This window comes from Capsicum annuum, chromosome 1 (assembly GCF_002878395.1).
Source record: "Capsicum annuum cultivar UCD-10X-F1 chromosome 1, UCD10Xv1.1, whole genome shotgun sequence".
NCBI classification, from domain to species: Eukaryota; Viridiplantae; Streptophyta; class Magnoliopsida; order Solanales; family Solanaceae; genus Capsicum; species Capsicum annuum.
Window position 1 is genome coordinate 74,538,447 of NC_061111.1, and position 19,094 is coordinate 74,557,540.

Below are 19,094 nucleotides of genomic sequence, written 5' to 3' on the forward strand. Positions count from 1 at the left end.
GTACAAAGTATAAACTATACTACATAATTAAAAGTTGAACAAAAATTAAACAACTACCAATGTAAAAAAGGAAAAATATAACTAACAATTAATAAATAAATTTGTACTAATTAATTTTTATTTTCTTAATAACATATTACTACATTTGATAATTTTTTAATTGTGTAATTGCCAATTAATAAAATTTAATAATTATAATTAAATCCATAAATTATTTATTCCCATGTATTGGGATAGTTTTCAGTGTATTGGAAAATGATATAATAAATAAAGTAATGCCATAAATTTAAATTTAGGATGAAAAGGGTAAAAATGTCTTAAAATAAATTATGTGAATAACATTTATTACTATTATGGCCAAATTATGGCCAAAAAGTTTTTTCCTTTTAAAAATTGTGGATGTATTTAGTTTTCCTATCAAAGGTAAAATGAGAAGCATATGCATAAAGTACTCTTGATTTTAGAATTTGGGCAACTAAATTAAAACAAACATTTTTAGAAAGAAGGCCAACTAATATGAAATGAAAGGAGTATTAATTAGATATCATACTAAAAATAAATGACTCATATTACTTGATCACTTACTAAATAAAAATAAAATTAATTATTTTTTCCTACAATTAATATATCATGGAAGCGAGGAATTACAGTTTCCTGTTACTATACGTATGATATTCATTCAAATCACATTATTGTGAATAATTACATCCTCGGTTTTAAAATAGTTGATCCTTATTGACTTGATATTCTCTTTAAGAAAATATTTGTTTGGAGTTTATTTTATCAAATTAATCTTATCAATTATGCTTTAAAAATATAAATTTGAGTATATACACATTTTTTAGTCATTTAATGATAGAGGTAGTATTAAAAGGGTATAATAAAATCTTTTTAATTTCATAAAATGGACAGCTAAATTTAAATAAATAATTTTAGAAAAAGGGCCAACTATTTTAAAACGGAGGGAGTACATTTTCAAGCAAAGAATCCCAATAATATTCATTTCAATACCTAATAAATATCATTACTATGAAGAAAGGGTAAAATAGTAAAATTCATCATCTTATTTATAATTTTAATCACCGGATAAACTGTAATGTACCCAACTAATATAGGACGGAGGAAGTAATTGCTTATCCTCCAAACTAATTTTCAAACACAATAATAATGTAACAACTCGAATTTTGATAAATTATGTGAAATATATATTTCTATGTGAATTTGTCTATTTTACCCCTCCTCGTAATTGCATTGTGATATTTCTGAGGCGTGGGAATGATTGACATGGTTCTTGATGCATTTTGGTGTGATTTATGTGATATTGTGATTTTTGGTGGCTTGAGAAGCCTTATAGTTGACTTTAGTCAACAACTTTTTGATCTGTATGTCGGATGATAAAACAGACTATGTTAGCAGATTTGGAACGTCAATTTTAGGATTCTAACATGGTTGGTGTGTTTTTATGGCTTTTAAATTTATTTCGATCCTCGATTCAAAAAGTTGTGATTTTGGATTTCAAGGTCAACTTTATGAAAATGATATTTTTTTTTTCAAAAATCAGATATCTCCATTGAGTCTGGAGCTTCGAATTTGAAAGGGTAACATATTTCATTTGCGTTCACAGAATTTTGAATGAATCTTTAGGGATCCGAAGAGACTTGAACCCTATATGTACATATGTTTTGCTATTTTCCCCCCATTTTGAGACTTGGAGCTTAGGGTTTCACACTTTTGAGCAATTTCTTCCACTTCCAAGCTTAGGTAAGCTTCTAAACACCCATTTCAACTACTTTACTCTAATTTTATCATCTATTTCTTGTTTTAACGAGGATTAACATGAAAATTGGAGATTTTGGCTCGGAAGGTCCAAAATTATATTTCTTTGATTTAAACCCGATTTCAACCCATTTTCACTTAGGTAAGTTTCTAATCTCATTACTATTACTTTCCTATCAATTTCATCTACAAAGCAACTTCAATTCTTGATTTTTAAAATGAATTTCGGAGATTTTACTCGGTAAAGCTTGAAATTGATTTTTCTTTGATTTGAACCTCATTTTAAACTCATTTTTCTTGATTTTTCAGATGTAGACTCCTCAAAATACGGGAAACATATTTTTGAATAAAATTACAATTTTTCTTCATTTTCAAAAATTCATTTCGAGGGTCCATTTTAACCCTGATTTGAAAATAGACAATATGGGTATCATTGGCTTTATTTTGATGCATAGATTCTATATTTTCACATTTTAGATGATTTTGGATCCGTTTGTGGGGAGTAAGGCTTTGGATCAAAGGCTTGTAGATCGATTTTCGACATTCGAGGTAGGTTATGGCTTAACTTTTTCTAGACTAGGCTGGATAGCTAATGTTGATACAAAATCATGGTAAGGGTGTGAGAACTAATCATGAAAATGGCTAAGTTTATTATATTGTGCCCGTGTGGGGCCTATATGTTGATGTATTTGGTGGTTTTAGAATATTATTTGCTATGTGTGACCGTGTGGGGTGTTATATGATATTGATGGCCTTGTATATGTGAAATTAATTATATGTTACTAATGAGAAAGCCTAACGTGATATCAATTGTATATTGTGATGTATTCATACTCTGTTGGCATGTGAATCGTGTTGGATTTCATGGATGGTTGAAAAATTAAGTAGATATTTGGCTCACTTGGTTGGATATGAAAACACTCATGTTGGTTGGCTATGAGAATTTCATCCTCATATCATACTCATTCATGAAACATTGGTACTACTGTGGAAATACTAGAAACACTAACTTTTCTGACAGAAAATGGGACATCTTAAAAAACCCTCCCCGAGGGATGTGCGGGGGAAGAGATTTGACTATGGATTGTATACGGGTAGACGAACCCCCCATGGGTTCTACGTCTGGAAGCTTTAGCTCTGCAGGTGTATACGGAGGTTGTGTGACAACCTCGTGCATTACATCATCATCATCATCATCATCATCATCATCATCATCATCATTATCATCATTTTCATTGCACTTACCTTATATACCTATGTTGTGATTGTATATCTTTGACTTATTGCCTATCCATTTTTTCTATCTGTCTCTACTTATACTTGATATTCATGTATATGTTTGCTCTTCTTTTCCTTACTTGGATATGATATAAATGTATACTTGTATTCCTTTCTTGTATTTTGTTGTAATATATGTGAGTATTATAGAACTGTTTATGGAAATAGTGTGAGCTACTGTTGTAGGACATTTTTTGATTGCAGGTTACGTGCCCATGTGTGTATTTTGTATATTTTATTATCTACTTTGCTCAGTCGGCCTATGATACCTACCGAGTACAAGTGGACCGTACTCACTCCTATTATATCCTTTTGATGCAGATTTTGATTTGGGTTTACCCCACGTTGGTTGATTCGGGCGATATTTGAAGCTTTATGAGGTAGAGGTTGATTTTATGCATCCGGGTAATACTACTACCTCTTCTTATTAGACTATGACTTTATTAGTATTCAGAGACAGTTTTTCTTATTTTAGATATCATTTGTATTTTGAGTTGTACTAGTTATATTCTTACACTGCGACACCAGATTTAGGGAGTTTGGCATGGTATCTGTCGTGTTACACTTTTCGCTTATATTATGTTGTTGTGGTTTGGCTTCGTTCCAGGATCCTTGCCTTGGTTATTGGTGTTTTTTTTTATATCAGTTTAGGTGATAGTCTTATTTCCAAGGTTTGCCGTAAGAAGTGCCATCATGACCCTTGGTTTTTGGGTCATGACAAATTGGTATTAGAGCTATGTTCATTAGCTTAATAGTGTAAGAATGGGATATCTAATAGAGTCTTGTAGATCGATACATAGATGTCTGTATCTATTTATGAGAGGCTATACGATGTCTTTAGTAAATTTCCCTCATTTTGTTACTTATCATGCTGATTTATTTCATACCTTGTGTTCTAAGTCATGTTTTACTCTTTTTTGCATAGATGGTATTTGACTAGATCTCGTGGGGTTAGAGATATGGAACCTTCATTAGAGGAGAGAGTCTAGTCTATAAGGCGAGATACGAGTCACGGATAGACTCGAGGTAGTGGACGGACATGTGGATCTGACTAGACTAAGAGTAGTGCTAGGGGACTCTCCCCTAAGCCTTATATTGAGCATGTTGGAGGTGTGGTTTCTACTTTTATTCCATCAAGTTCTTTTAGCCTTGTCTTGGCAGGATTGTTGATTCGATTGCTGACCCATTTGAAGGGTGCTCCTTTTTGTGTGCCTGGTATTCCCCCAGCTCCGAGTATTATACCGCTGTTTGTGGTAGAGTCTATTTTTAGTGTTTCTCCAGCTGTGAGCGTGGATCCTCCAACTGCACCTACTTATGCTTTTGGTACTCCACAGACTTCGAATGTTATTCTTCTTTCAACACCTACATTCGAGTTTGGTATTTTGAGGTTACAAGTTCAATCTTCATCTATGTTTCCCCCTCAGGTGGGATCTCAGCCTTCTAGATTCACCATGTCTACTCTTGTTGTGAGTACATTATATCTTCTGAGGATCAGAAGAGGTTTGATAGATTCACTCGTTTAGGTCCCCCTAAGTTTAGTGGTGTTATGGGCGAGGATGCCTATGAGTTCTTGATTAACTATCATGAGAAGTTGCATAATTTGGGTTCGCTGAGTTGCATGGTGTCGCATATACTACTTATCCATTGCAAGATGTTGCTAGAGATTGGTGGAGGTCGTTGTTAGTTGTAGACCTCTTGATTCTCTCGAGATGACTTGGGATTAATTTGTTGAGGCCTTTTTGGAGAGATTCATGCCTTGAATACTGAGGGATTGGTTGAGATTGATTGCCTGGAGAAGGACTCCATGACTGTTATAGAGTATGACGCACACTTTCATGCTTTGTCCAAATATTCCTATGCCGGCATTGTCATAGAGTCTGAGAAGATTTAGAAGTTCATAAAAGGGTTGTATGTATCTCTTCAGTTAGCTATATCTCAGATGATTTTTGTTAGAGTAAAGTAGATCATGCTAAGATGACTGAGGGTATTCTTTGAGTATCTCAAAGAGGTATACCTAGGGGATGGATATCTCTCTTCAGTTAGCTACATCTCAAATGGTTGTATTTGGAGAGTTTTTTAGAGTATAGTAGATCCCCTAAGATGACTTAGGTATTCTTCGAGCATCTTAGGGAGGCACCAAAAAGGTGCACTATTTTAGTGAGTTTAGAAGTCACACTTCTTGAGGCAGGGATTCCAGAGGTTTTCATAGCTATTATGGTAGACAAGTGCAGATAGCCTTGCAGAGTTTAGAAAGTGGGTCTTATGGTTCAAGAGTTTAGGGTGATTATTCCGGTCCAACTATACCTCCTCCAATTGAGTTGAGTTATAGAGCTTTCTATGTGTGTGACGAGATTGGCCATTGGCCAAAGACTGCCCCCGTTATGTGTTCAGAGCTACTCCTATTTCAGCTGTGAAAGGTAGAAGTTCAACTAGAGATACGTGAGGCAGATAGGTACCCGCGGTGGTGGTCACGGGGATACTCAGGCAATTATTGGTTGTGGACAGTGCTATGCTATATCTGCTAAACTAGAGCAGAGGCTTCCAATGTTGTTATCATAGGTATCATCCCTATTTGTTTCAGATCTGCATCTTTGTTATTTTATCTAGGATTGACTTTTTCTTATGTGTGCATATTTTTCTTTGGGTTTTGATTCTACTAGTGAGCCTCTTGCCATGCCTATTCATGTATCTACCCTTATATGAGACACTTTAATGGTGGATCTAGTGTACCAATCCTGTATTGTGACTTTTTTTGTGTGAGACGGGTAGATTTGCTTTTATTAGATATAGTTAATTTTGATGTCATCTTGGGTATGGATTGCTTGGCTTCTCACCATGTTATTTTAGATTATTATACTAAGACCGTGACTTTAGCTTTGCCAGGTGTGCAAAAGAAAACTTGGAAGGGTGTGTTTTATTCAGGTTCGAAGAGGGTTATATTTTATGTTCAGGCTCGTCGATTAGTTAAGAGGGGATGTTCGTTTTATTTATCTCATATTCATGATACTAGTGTTGCTTTAACTTATTCTTTGGATTTTATTTGTGTTGTCTGTGAGTTTATGGATGTGTTCACTACGAATTTGCCTGGTATGCCTCCATATCAAGATATTGATTTTGCTATTGATGTTAAGATGGGCACCATGCCTATCTTTATTCTTTCCAGTCGAGTTGAAGGAATTAAAGGATCAATTGTAGGAGTTTTGGATAAGGGATTTATCCGACCTAGTGTATCACTTTGGGGTGTGTTTGTCTTGCTTGTGAAGAAGAAGGATGGGTCTATGTGTATGTGTATTGATTATCAGCAATTGAACAAGGTGACAGTTAAGAATAAGTATTCCCTTCCTCGTATTGATCATTTATTTGACTAGCTTCAGGGTGCTTCAGTGTTTTTTAAGATTGATTTAAGATCTGGGTATCACCAATTAAGGATTAGAACTTGGGATATTTAATGACAACTTTTTGAACTCGGTACGGTCATTATGAGTTCTTGTTCATGTACTTTGGGTTGACCAATGCCCCTACCGTATTTATGGGGTTGATGAATCAAGTATTTTAACCGTATCTTGACTACTTTTTTTATTGTATTTATAGATAATATGCTGGTTTATTCCAAGAGCGAGCTAATCATGAGGAGCATCTGCAGATTGTGCTTCAGAGATTGAGGGATGAGAAGTTATATGCCAAGTTCTCCAAGTGCAAGTTTTGGTTGGAATCTATTTCTTTCTTAGATCACGTGGTAACTAATGAGGATATTATGGTCGATCCAGTTAAGATTGCAGTGGTACGTGATTGGGTTAGGTACTTTGCCCTCTGAGATTTGGAGTTTTGTTGGTTTGGCAGGTTATCATCGATATTTTGTTGAGGGTTTCTCATCTATCACAGCTCAATTGATGAAGTAGACTCAGAATAAGGTTTTTTTAGTGGTCCAATGCTTGTTAGGTGAGCTTTCAAAAGCTCAAGGATTTGTTGACTTTGGTTCTTATCTTAACTTTACCCAAGGAGGGCATGGGATTTACTATTTTTTTTATACTTCAGGTGTTAAATTTGGTGCTATTTTAATGCAGGAGGGTAAGGTGAATATGTATGCTTCTCCCTAGTTGATGCCCTATGAGAGAAATTATCCTACCCATGATTTGGAGTTGTGCGCAGTGGTTTTTGCTTTGAAGTTGTGGAGACACTACTTGTATAGAGTCCATTATGAGATTTTCTTAGATCATCATAGCCTTCAGTACATCTTCACCTAGTGGAATCTTAATATGAGGCAGCGTCATTTGCTTGATTTGCTTAAAGATTGTGACTTGACTATCTTTTATCATACGGGCAAGGCTAATGTGGTTATAGATGGCTTGAGCCAGAAGTCAATTGGTAGCTTCACAGATGGTGTCTTAAGGATTAGATGTCGAGTTTGTGTACCAAGAGTGGGTGATTGGATTAGATTTGATTTTAAATAAAGCCCATTATTCCAGGTATACTATTCATCTGAGAGTGACTAATATGTATTGTGACTTGAGACAACATTACTGGTGAGGTGGTATGAGAAGAGATATAGCAAATTTTATAGCTCATTGCCTATGTTGCCAGTAGGTGAAGGCCAAGAATTTGAGGCTTAGTAAAGAGGTTAACCATTCCTGAATGGAAGTAGGAACTAATTACTATGGGTTTCATGACTGGGTTGCCTCGTACTTTTTGTGGTTTTGATAGTGTTTAGGTCATCATGGATTGATTGACCAAGTCTGCTCATTTTATTCTGGTTCAGGTCTCTTTCTGTGTCGAGAGGTTGGTCCGAATATATATTTGTGAGATTATGCGTCTTTATGGAGTGCCAGTATCTATTATCTCAGATCGAGGTTCATTATTCACATCTCACTTTTGGAAGACTTTTTAGGTGGAGTTGGGTACTTGGGTTGATCTTAGTATAATATTTCACCCCCAGACCAATGGTCAGTCAGAGCAGACAATTCACGGTTAAAAGGATATGCTCTATGCTTGTGTGATGGACTTTGGTGGTCAGTGGGAGCAACATCTAGCCTTGGAAAAGTTTGCTTATAATAACAACTACCATTTCAGTATTGATATGGCTTTATTTAAGGCTTTTTATGGTATGCGTTGTTGCTCTGTAGTTGGTTGGTTAGAAGTTTTTGAGAGTAGACCTCGAGGTACGAACTTCTTTATGAGTCTTTGGATAGGGTTCAGATCATTCAAGATAGACTTTGAGCGGCTTAGAGTAGGCAAAAGTGCTAGGTTTGGGAAGAGGGTCAAGCTTAGCACCAGGTTTATTGGGCCATTTGAGATTCTTTGGATTATTGGTGAGGTGGCCTATGAGTTGGATTTTCCCCAAGATCTATCAGTTGTTCATTCAATTTTTCTTATTTCCATGCTTTGCCTTTACATTCTGGATAAGTCTCATGTTTTTCATTAGGATCCAATTCAGTTAGATGAGAGATTGTCTTTTGTTGAGGAGCTTGTCTCCATATTGGCTAGGGATATTAGACAGTTGAGCTCTAGAGTTATTCCTATGATTAAGGTTCAATGGAGACAACAACCTGTAGATAAGGCTATTTGGGAGGTCGAGTCCGATATGCATAGTTCCTATTACTGTCTGTTTGTTGATTCAGGTATTTCCCTTGCCTTTAGTTCGAGGACGGACTAGATTTTTAGTTGTAGATGAGGTAACGATTCAAATTTTGATGAATTATGTGAAATATGTATTTTTGTGCGATTTAACTATTTAACCCCTCCTTTTAGTTTCATTATGTTACTTCTGGGGTGTGGGGATGATTGACATGATTCTCGATGCATTTTGGTATGATTTAGGTAATATTACGATTTTTGGTGGCTTGAGAAGCCTTATAGTTGACTTTAGTCAACATCTTTTGATCTGTGTGTTGGATGACAAAACAGACTACGCCAGCAGATCCGGAATATCAATTTTAGGGTGATAACATAGTTGGTGTGGTTTTATGGCTTTTAAATCTCATTTCGACCCTCGGTTCAAAAAGTTGTGATTTTAGATTTCGGGGGTCAACTTTGTGAAAATGATATTTTTTAAAAATCTAATATCTCCATTGAGTCCGAAGCGTCTGATATTATAGGAAAACATGTTTTGTTTGTGTTCACGAGATTTCGGATAAATCTTGAGGGGCCCGCGGAGACTTGAATCCGATATATACCTGTGTTTTACCATTTTCCCCATTTTTTAGACTTGTAGCTTAGGGTTTCATACTTTTGAGCCATTTCTTTCATTTCTAAGCTTGGTCAAGCTTCTAAACACCAATTTCAACTACTTTACTCCAATTTTATCATCTATTTCTTATTTTGACTTGGATTAAAGTAGAAATTAGGATTTTGGCTCAGAAGGCCCAAAATTATATTCTTTTGATTTAAACACCAATTTCAACCCATTTCACTTGGGTAAATTTCTAATCTTATTATTATTACCTTTCTATCAACTTCATCTTCAAAATAACTCCAATTCTTGATTTTTAAAATGAATTTTGATATTTTACCTGGTAAAGCTTGAAATTAATTTTTCTTCATTTTGGACCTCATTTTTAACTCATTTTTGGTTGGATTTTCAGCTGTAGACTCCTAATAATATGAAAAACACATTTTTGAAATAAAATTATGATTTTCTCCTTTTTTTCGAAAACTAATTTCAGGGTTCGTTTTGGCCCCAACTTAAAAATAGGCATGCATATTGTTGGCTTTGTTTTGATGCAATAGATTCTATATTTTCATATTTTAGTTAATTTCGAGTCCGTTTGTAGGGAGTAAGGCTTTGAATTGAAGACTTGCAAATCAATTTTTGACATTCGAGGTAGGTTATGGCTTAACTTCTTTTAGACTGGGCTGGGTAGTTAATGTTGATACAAATCAGGTTAAGAGTGTGAGAATTAATCATGAAAATGGCTAAGTTTATTGTATTATGATCGTGTGGGCGCCTATATGTTGATGTATTTGGTGGTTTTGAAATATTCTTTTTTATGTATGACTGTGTGAGGTATTATATGATATTGCTGTCCTTATAAATGTGAAATTGACCATATGTTGCTAATGAGAAAGCCTAACATGGCATCAATTGTATATTGTGATGTATTCATACTCTTTTGGCATGTGAATCGTGTTGGATTTCATGGATGGTTGGAAAATTAAGTAGATATTTGGCTCACTTAGTTGATATATTGGTTGAATATGAAAACACACATATTGGTTAGTTGTGAGCATTTCATCCTCATATCATACTCATTCACAAAACATTGGTTCCACTGTGAAAATACTGGAAACACTGGCTTTTTTTGACAAAAACTGTGACACCTTTAAAAACTTCTCCCCGAGGGTTGTGTCGGGGAGTCGATATAAATATGAATTGTATACGGATTGACGAACCACCCATGAATCCTACGTCGAGAAGCTTTAGCTTCGTAGGTGTATACGAGGTTATGTGCCTCGTGCATTACATCACCATCATCATCATCATTATTTTCATTGCACTTACCTTATTGTGCCTGGGTTGTGATTGTATATTTGTCTTTGACTTTTTATTTATCTGCCTCTACTTGTACTTGATGTTCATGTACATATTTTCTCTTCTTTTAGCTACTTGGATATGATATAGATGTATACTTGTATTCCTTTCTAGTATTTTTCTGTAATATATGTGAGTATTATAGAACTATTTGTGGGAATGTTATGGACTACCATTATGGGATATTTTCTGATTGCGGTTATGTGCCCATAGTGTGTATTTTGTATGCTTTATTATCTACTTTGCTCAGTCGGTATATGATACCTACTGAGTATAAGTGGACTGTACTCACCCCCACTGTATTTTTTTGGTGCAAATTATGGTTCGGGTGCGCCCCACGTTGGTTGATTCAGGCGATATTTGAAGCTTTACAGGGTAGCGGTTGATTTCATGCGTCTGGTGTCCACTACTATCTCTTCTTATTAGACTATGTCCTTAGAGACAAAGTTTTTCTTGTTTTAGATATCATTTGTATTTGGACTTCAAGTTGTACTAGTTATGTTCTTACCCTGTGACACCAGGTTTTGAGAGTTTGATATATTTGATTTTACACTTTCCGCTAATATTATGTTGTTGTGGTTCGGCTTCGTTCTAGGAGCCCTTCCTTGGTTATTGGTGTTATTTTTTTTTCATGTCAGTTTGCGTGATAGACTTACTTGTCAAGGCTTGCCGCGACAAGTACCACCATGACCCTTGATTTTTGGGTCGAGACAAATAACCATCAATTAGTAGGGGTACTATGATAAAATAGTCATGTTATTCTGTCATGGTGGTACTTGTCGCGATAAGCCTTGACAAGTAAGTCTATCATGCAAACTGACATGAAAAGAAAAATAACACCAATAACCATAATCCTTGATTTTTGAGTCGTGATAAATAACCATGAATTAGTAGGGGTACTATGATAAAATGGTCATGTTATTCTTAGTTGGTGTGCTAAGTTAAAATGTGACAAATAAAAGTAAATGGAGGAAGTATGAAAAAAGTCTCAATAATTCACTTATTATTGATTATAGGAAGTAGTAAATATTTTTTTCAACTATATTTTTATACTTCATGTCTCCATCTATTTAATTAATAGTATTCACTTTTCAAGACACATATACTAAATAGAAGTAACTTAATAAAGTACATATTATATTCATTGATTTCTTAATGGATGTAGTTTTTGCTAAGGTGCATGTATACACTCATTTTATGATGGAAGGAATATCAAGAAAAAGAATTCAACTATTTTATCCTTTATTGGTACTTGAACAATCCTAACATCCTTCATGATTGAGATGTTGTAGTGTTAGAAAACAGTACTGCCTGTCAATTTGTGTTGCATCCTTTTTCTTTATTTGTCTGAAAAAAATTATCAACAAATGTCTTAAGGTTTGTTTTACACAACGAATTTCAAAGTCTATTTTTTTCTTAAGTGTTATGTTAAGTCAAAAGGTGTTTATAAATTAAAACAGAGGGAGTAACTATTATGTACTAACAGTAAAAAAACATTAAATTTGTTTTGATCTTCTAGAATAACAAATAATTTGAGACAACAATTATTAGAAATTACAATAGATAATTTTAGATCGGTGGAGTAACTATGAAGGGTAAAATTAAAAAAAAAACTGATTTTATCTTAAATTTCTAAATTGATAAGTAATTTGAAATACTATTTGGGGCAAAGGAAGTAACTACAAGGGTATAATGAAAAAAAACAAAAAGTTAGTTGCCTTAAACTTCTAAAATAATAAATAATTTGAAATAACTATTTTAAAAAAATCATAATATATAGTTTGATGGAGATGTTTGGTGGCTAAAGAAGTACATAAGGCTTACTTATGGTGATTAAGGAAATATATGATGGAGTTAAGACATAGATATAAAGATAGTGGGAAGAGACTCACAACATTTTTTCAGTTACAATGAAGTTGTATCAAGGATCAACAACTTATCCTTTTGCCCTAATGATGTATGTATGTATGTATGTGAAATATCTAAGGGGGAAGTTTTATGGTGCATGGTAATTGTAGATGACATAACATTGATTGATGAGATACATAGCAGGTTGGGGGTGATAAGGTGAAGGTTTGATGATAGACCCTAGAATTTAAAGGATTCATATTGAGCAAGGCTAGGATAGAGCATTAAAGTGCAAATTTAGTGATGTACCCACGAGAAAGAAGTGGAAGTGAGGATTAATACTTACATAATTCCTATAAGAGATAGTTTAGAGTATCTTAGGTCTATAATTCAAGAAAATTGTGAGGTTGGTGAGGATGTCACACATCATATTAAACCGAGGTAGTTGATTATAATGAGACTTGTGTATGACATATTGTGTGATAAGAATATGCCACCAAGTATTAAAGGTAATTTTTATAAAATGGTTGTTAGACCACCCATACTATATTGGGAAAAATGTTGGTCGATTAAGAACTGACACGTCTAGAAAATAAAAGTTACGAAATGAGAATGTTGAGTTGGATGTGTAGGCATACTAGACAAAGGTAGGATTAAGATCAAAGATATTCGAGACAAGATGTGAGTGAGCTCCGTGGTGAACAAGATGAGGGAAGCGTGACTGAGATGGTTCATTCATGTGAAAAGGGGATTCCCGGATGCATTAGTGATAAAACATAAGAGGTTGACTACGGTGGATGTGAGTAGAGGTAGAGGTAGAGGTAGACTGAAGTAGTATTAGAGAGAGTTGATTTGATAGGATTTGAAACACATGCAACTTATCGAGGAAATGACTCTAAATATATAGAAGGATAAGAAGGTCGAGAACTAGAATAAAAGGTAGTAGGTAGTCATACTAATAGAGTACTAGACCTACTGATTTACTTATTTTAGCTTAACAGTTTCGTTTCAATGAAACAAACTGCCTAACGTGTTTTAACAAAGCTAAATAGTAAGTAAATAAGACAATGATTTTCATGTGAAAAATAACCGACTCAAAAAGGTGTAAAAAATCACGTCCTATACCTCTACAGGATTTTACCCTAAAATTTATTAAACAACTCTGATCCTCAGCAAACAACAAATAATAAGACTTAGGTAATCTAGGAATTATAAACTCTAATTCCTACATATACAAAACACAAAAACCCCCCAAGGTATGCGTTCCGAAGTCTTCTAGTTCCCAAACTTGAAGAAAGTGATCCTAACTTAATTTATACTTCACTAATACTAGAATTGCATAAGCATTACAACTCAAGAACCAAATCTAATACATATAACTAATACACCTTACTTTCTAAGTAATAACACCAAGTTCAACTGTGTATTTCTTCAAGCTTTGAAAATGCCACATCAATTTGCCAATTGTCTTTTTCTTTGTAAGTACGTGAGTGACTGTGCAAGTCACTCCCTCTATTTAAACATGACTCTCCAAAGAGTCCTTTATCAGATGTGACTTTAATCTCAAGTGAAACTCTCTATTCTTTAGTATTTGTTGTGAAGTAGAAGTCCTTTTTAAAGTTGATCTCCTTATTGAGGTAGAACTCCTTCTTCAACTCAATCTCTCTTACTTTCAGGCATTGGAATCAAAATCAAACTCTTCTTTAACATACATGATGTTTATTTTTAGTCTTATCAGATGTGTATATGTTATTCCTGAATTCAAGCAACCTTGTCTTCATATTCCAGTGTCTTTAATTTTGTATATCAGTGAACCATTTGTGGACCATCTTGAGTAACATGTTCCATTTATTTAGTAATCACCAAACTTCATTGGTCTAACAAATCCCCCCTTTTGACGATGACAAACCACTGCCTTTATGCATTAAAGTACTCAAGCAAGAGACAACACTAGAATGAAATAGGTTAGGTATTGAGTTATAAGCATTGTACAACCACTTCTTCCCCCTTCTGACATCATCGAAAAGCTGGTTCAAGATAATTAGTGGCAAAGAGAAAGTGTTTAATAATCCATGGCCACTGGGATATCACTAAGGCAAGAAGAACTTAGAATGAAAAGACTAAATAAAACATTAAGAAGTACAAGATCAAGACACAATATAGCAAAGAAGTGCCATTTCATTAAAGATCAAATACGTCTTACTTTAATCCAGTACTTAAGAGCATAAGATAAAATGGCTGGGACACACAAAAACAAGCATCCTAGGGCACGAAGAAGAGGAAGAAGGAGCAGATGGGAGGAGTTGGGTCAACTTGTAAATAGTTTCAACATTATCAGCTCGTTCACGAGCAAGATCAGCTTCAAGAACATGTATATGAGAAATAAGAGTCACTCTCTCAACCTCATGAGCAATACAAACAACTTCTAATTTGACAATCTTATCAGTAAGGGCATTTCTCAGTCGCTGTAAAGGATTGTCAGCACGTCTCATAGAAGCAGGTAGAGCAACATAGTTCACAATACCAATCACATCCTTTGTGGTTTGTAAAGACCATACTTGAACAAGGACTGAGTATTCTTCAAATACTGGAGCAATCCAAAAAGCATAAGGGAGAGCATACCATTTATCATCTTTGAGAAAAACATGATGCAAGTGTTTTATCACAAGCCTAGGTAGATTAATTTTCACTTCAGTATCAAGAATTTCCATGAGAGTGAGATAAAAAAAATTTGCCTCAGTACGGCGTTCCCTTAGAGGAATAAGCATTTTTTGAACCACATCAAGGTATAACCAATGGAGAGGAGACATCTCACAGTTAAGAACTCTTCAATGGTGAGAAAGATATGGATCACCGGAGAAGTTTCCAGAAATTTCTAAAGAATTCGCCAAATTATCCAGAGGGGTCCATTCAAACTTAACATAATGTCCTCATCCCCCAATACAAAAATCAAGAATCCTAGATATATCCTCAATAGCTAAATGAATGGACACTCCTCTCACAATAGTGGAGAACTGGTCTCCTCTCTCAGATCTATTGGTATAAAATTCATACACCTCAGATTTCCTAAATTTTCATTAAAGGTCTCCTTGAAGAAACAAGTGAGACCAACTTTGAGCATCCAATTTGGATAACAAAATATTCATAGCAAGACTTTTAAACCCAGTAACTACACCACCATGGACAAGTTTTCTCTTTTGAAAGTGGAGAATATGGGATAATTTGGAATCAAGAACCTCAGGGGTTTTAATATTCTCAACATCCTTATCTTGCTTAGTGGAGGCATTTAAGGTTGTGTCACGACCCAATTTATGAGTTAAGATGGCACCAACTAAATCCTGCCAATGGTAAGCCAAACCATAGCCCAGAGCTATTCGCAATGAGCTAACTTGGTGAAAAATGCCCAACATAGACAAAAATAACATTTGCAACTTCAAAATAAGTAGGGCAACAAAAATAGACAAGAGGAAATCAATAATACAGATAACCATCCCATGACCTCGTAGAACCAGTACAAAAACTACTATAAATGCAACCCAAGTTTTAAATAGTTAATACAATCCTGTCTCAAAACTATAGACTAGACATAGATAGATAGAAGGAAATAGGGAAACATCAACTCTAAGAGCTCACCATATCTCTGAAATCAGCCACAACACGATTGTCAAATCAATGGCAATAACTAGTATTTGGATCTGCACCAAAAAGGTATAGAAGTGTAGTATGGGTATCAAACCACGGGTACTCAGTAGGCAACATCGGCCAGCTAAGCTAAACCATAATATAGATATGATAAACTTCAAGATAACATAACTAAGTCAAGAAAAAAAAGAAAACCTGAGCATAAGTCCAACATTTTTGTACAAGATCAAATAAATAAGCAAAATAATAACATAAAAACATGCGATTATAACTACAAGATTAGCCCCTATAAGTCAATAAGTGCGGAAAAGTAAATAACCCGACGTAGGCTCCAATAAGCCTGCAGAGTACAATCAAAGTAATTAAATAACCAAACAACCGTAATCCACCAATCCTCATACCATCACTGGAAAGCCATCCACATTATGTCACACTATAAATATCTCTCCTTACAGGACTCCAACCGATAGCCATATCCTTAATACCATAATTAATAATCGGACTCAAACTAGTATATATGTATATCACCAATATCATAATCAATATCTGGACTTAAATTGGTATATATATCGTTAGTATCTTAATCAATATCCGGACTCAAACCGGTATATATATATATATATATTATCAATATCATAATTAATATCCAGACTCAAACCAATATATATTAATATCATAATCCATAGTCGAACTGGTAATCATATATCATTAATAGTATAATCAGTAGCTGAACTCAAACCGATAATCATCTATAAACATATGTCATCATTATAATCAACCTCATAACCACCGGGTTTTACCATATTTAGCATCAAATCCTAATATACAACCATCATGACCATTTAATATCTAGTCTCATCAAGTCTCATAATAAGCATTTCAAAGTATATGATGAGAGTATAAGGATTTAACAAAACTAGCTTAGTCTTGGCCTAAGGCGGGTTGAAGACCCACTTCTAATCCCCAAAAATCCATTATACTACTAACTCTACCCCAAATTAGGCTAAAGTATTTAAATCCACTTTTAGATGTCAAATAATCCTTAATTAGCCCTAATATAGAAATTCTACTAATGATCTAAGCAACTAAGCAAAAGCAACTAAACGGTCCAACTAACTCAAGTATTATAATTCATCATGCCAACACCTAAAACCCATTCCAAATCTAACATAATATTCTAAACATGCTATGAATTATCTCAATCTATGAAGAGGGTAAACCTAGCTTACCTGGATGCCAAAGAAAGCTCAAAAAATTTGCTAAATCACTAACTTTTTCTTTTGAGAAGCTTTCGTAAGATGCCATGATATTATTCTTTGGGTCTAAAATTGTGCAAAAATCTCATATAGGGCTCGTTTACATAAATTGCATTTTTGAAACCAACTCAATGTTCCAATATCCTCAAGGAATAATTACCCTCAACAATGGGTGAATTTTGAGCTATATTGGTGCCAAAATTAAGTCACCAAGGTTTAGTGATTTTAGACGGAGAAAAAGAAAAACCGAAAAAGAAAATCGAGGAATTATACCTCAAATTTGAAAGAAAATCACGTAAATAACTGTTATCCAAGCTCTCAAAAGCACCCACAAAGGCTATTCCCAAGTTATCCCACTCCTTAGGGTTTAAGTCTTAAGAAAAAGGGTGAGAAATAGGAAAAAAGATGGTATTTATACCCATCTCAGGTGCTTGGGATTCGCTACCATTCGCTGCCTGCCAAAGTTATCGTATACGCAACGTATGGTACTGCAGTCGTACTGCCTGCAGACTGCTAGTGAAGTGGCTTTTGCAGTGACCAAATTTTGCTATAATGACATTTGTCGGGTGCCTACAAGATCACAAACGTGATCTTTGGCTCACGGTTAGCGAGTGCACCAACACCAGCTGAGACTCGAAGATTTCTAAGTATCCACCAACCCTTTAAGATTCATCCAGAATCTCATATATGCAAACGAACTATGCTACTCTATCATATTCAATGTTCAAGAATCAATGATGCAGTTGAAATTTCCAACCGAGGTCGTTTTGATAAAAAGTGGGTCCCATACCCAACTTGCCATTTTCTTAATTTCTGACCAATAGCTCGGAATGAGCCCCAGTTCCTCGAGATCCAAACCAAGAGACCTTCTAACCTAAAATTAATATTTTGAAGCTGTTGAAATAGTAAGAATTAGCATACGAGATCGTTTGACTGAAGTTTTCACCCACTGGCTATTTTGAATCAACAAAGGCTTCAAAATAGGGAATTGGCTTTAAAAACCAAATGAACTGACTGATAATGAAACTGTCAGTTTTCACAAGTCATAAATGACTTGAGGCAGCTATAGGAAAGCTTTAACAACAAAAATAAGTGGATATATAGAAAATGACCTGAAGGGTCATTACAGATTGCCTCAAAATCAGAATTGTTTGAAGTTGAAACATAAAGTATAGGTAGTATTATGTTCAGAAAGGAGATGGTGTGAAAGTGGCAGTGTGAAAATTATGGAAAAGTAGTGGTAGCTTTTTAAAAAATTTGGACTCTTGGTATTTGGTGGTTACATTAAGTATTAGGACAATTAATACTTGGACCATATATGCTCATCAGTTTCAACTTATGCAGTTTAAGTAGGCAATGTAAAACCATACCTAATGCCAAAAATTATGGATAAGTTTATTTGTATGATCCAGTATCTCTGGTCAAATTAACACACGACTTAATCAAGTCAATAAAAAGTTAGGACTTAGGATACACAAGCAAATGTGCATGACTGAATTAATCAACAATCCTAGCCAAAAATATAAGAAAGAACAAGAAATTCTAGTCAATCATTGGAGGGAATTTATGCAATTTTAATCATCTCTAATTCTAACCTATTCTTTTCAAAATTCTCCCTGCTTAATGTCTTCGTGAAAATATCTGTAATTAGTTTTTCAATGGAACAAAACATAAGTGAAATAAGACCTTTCTAAATATCATCCCTAAGAAAGTGATGTATTAAAGCAATATATTTAGTTCTTTTGTGTTGCACTGGACTTTTTGCAATA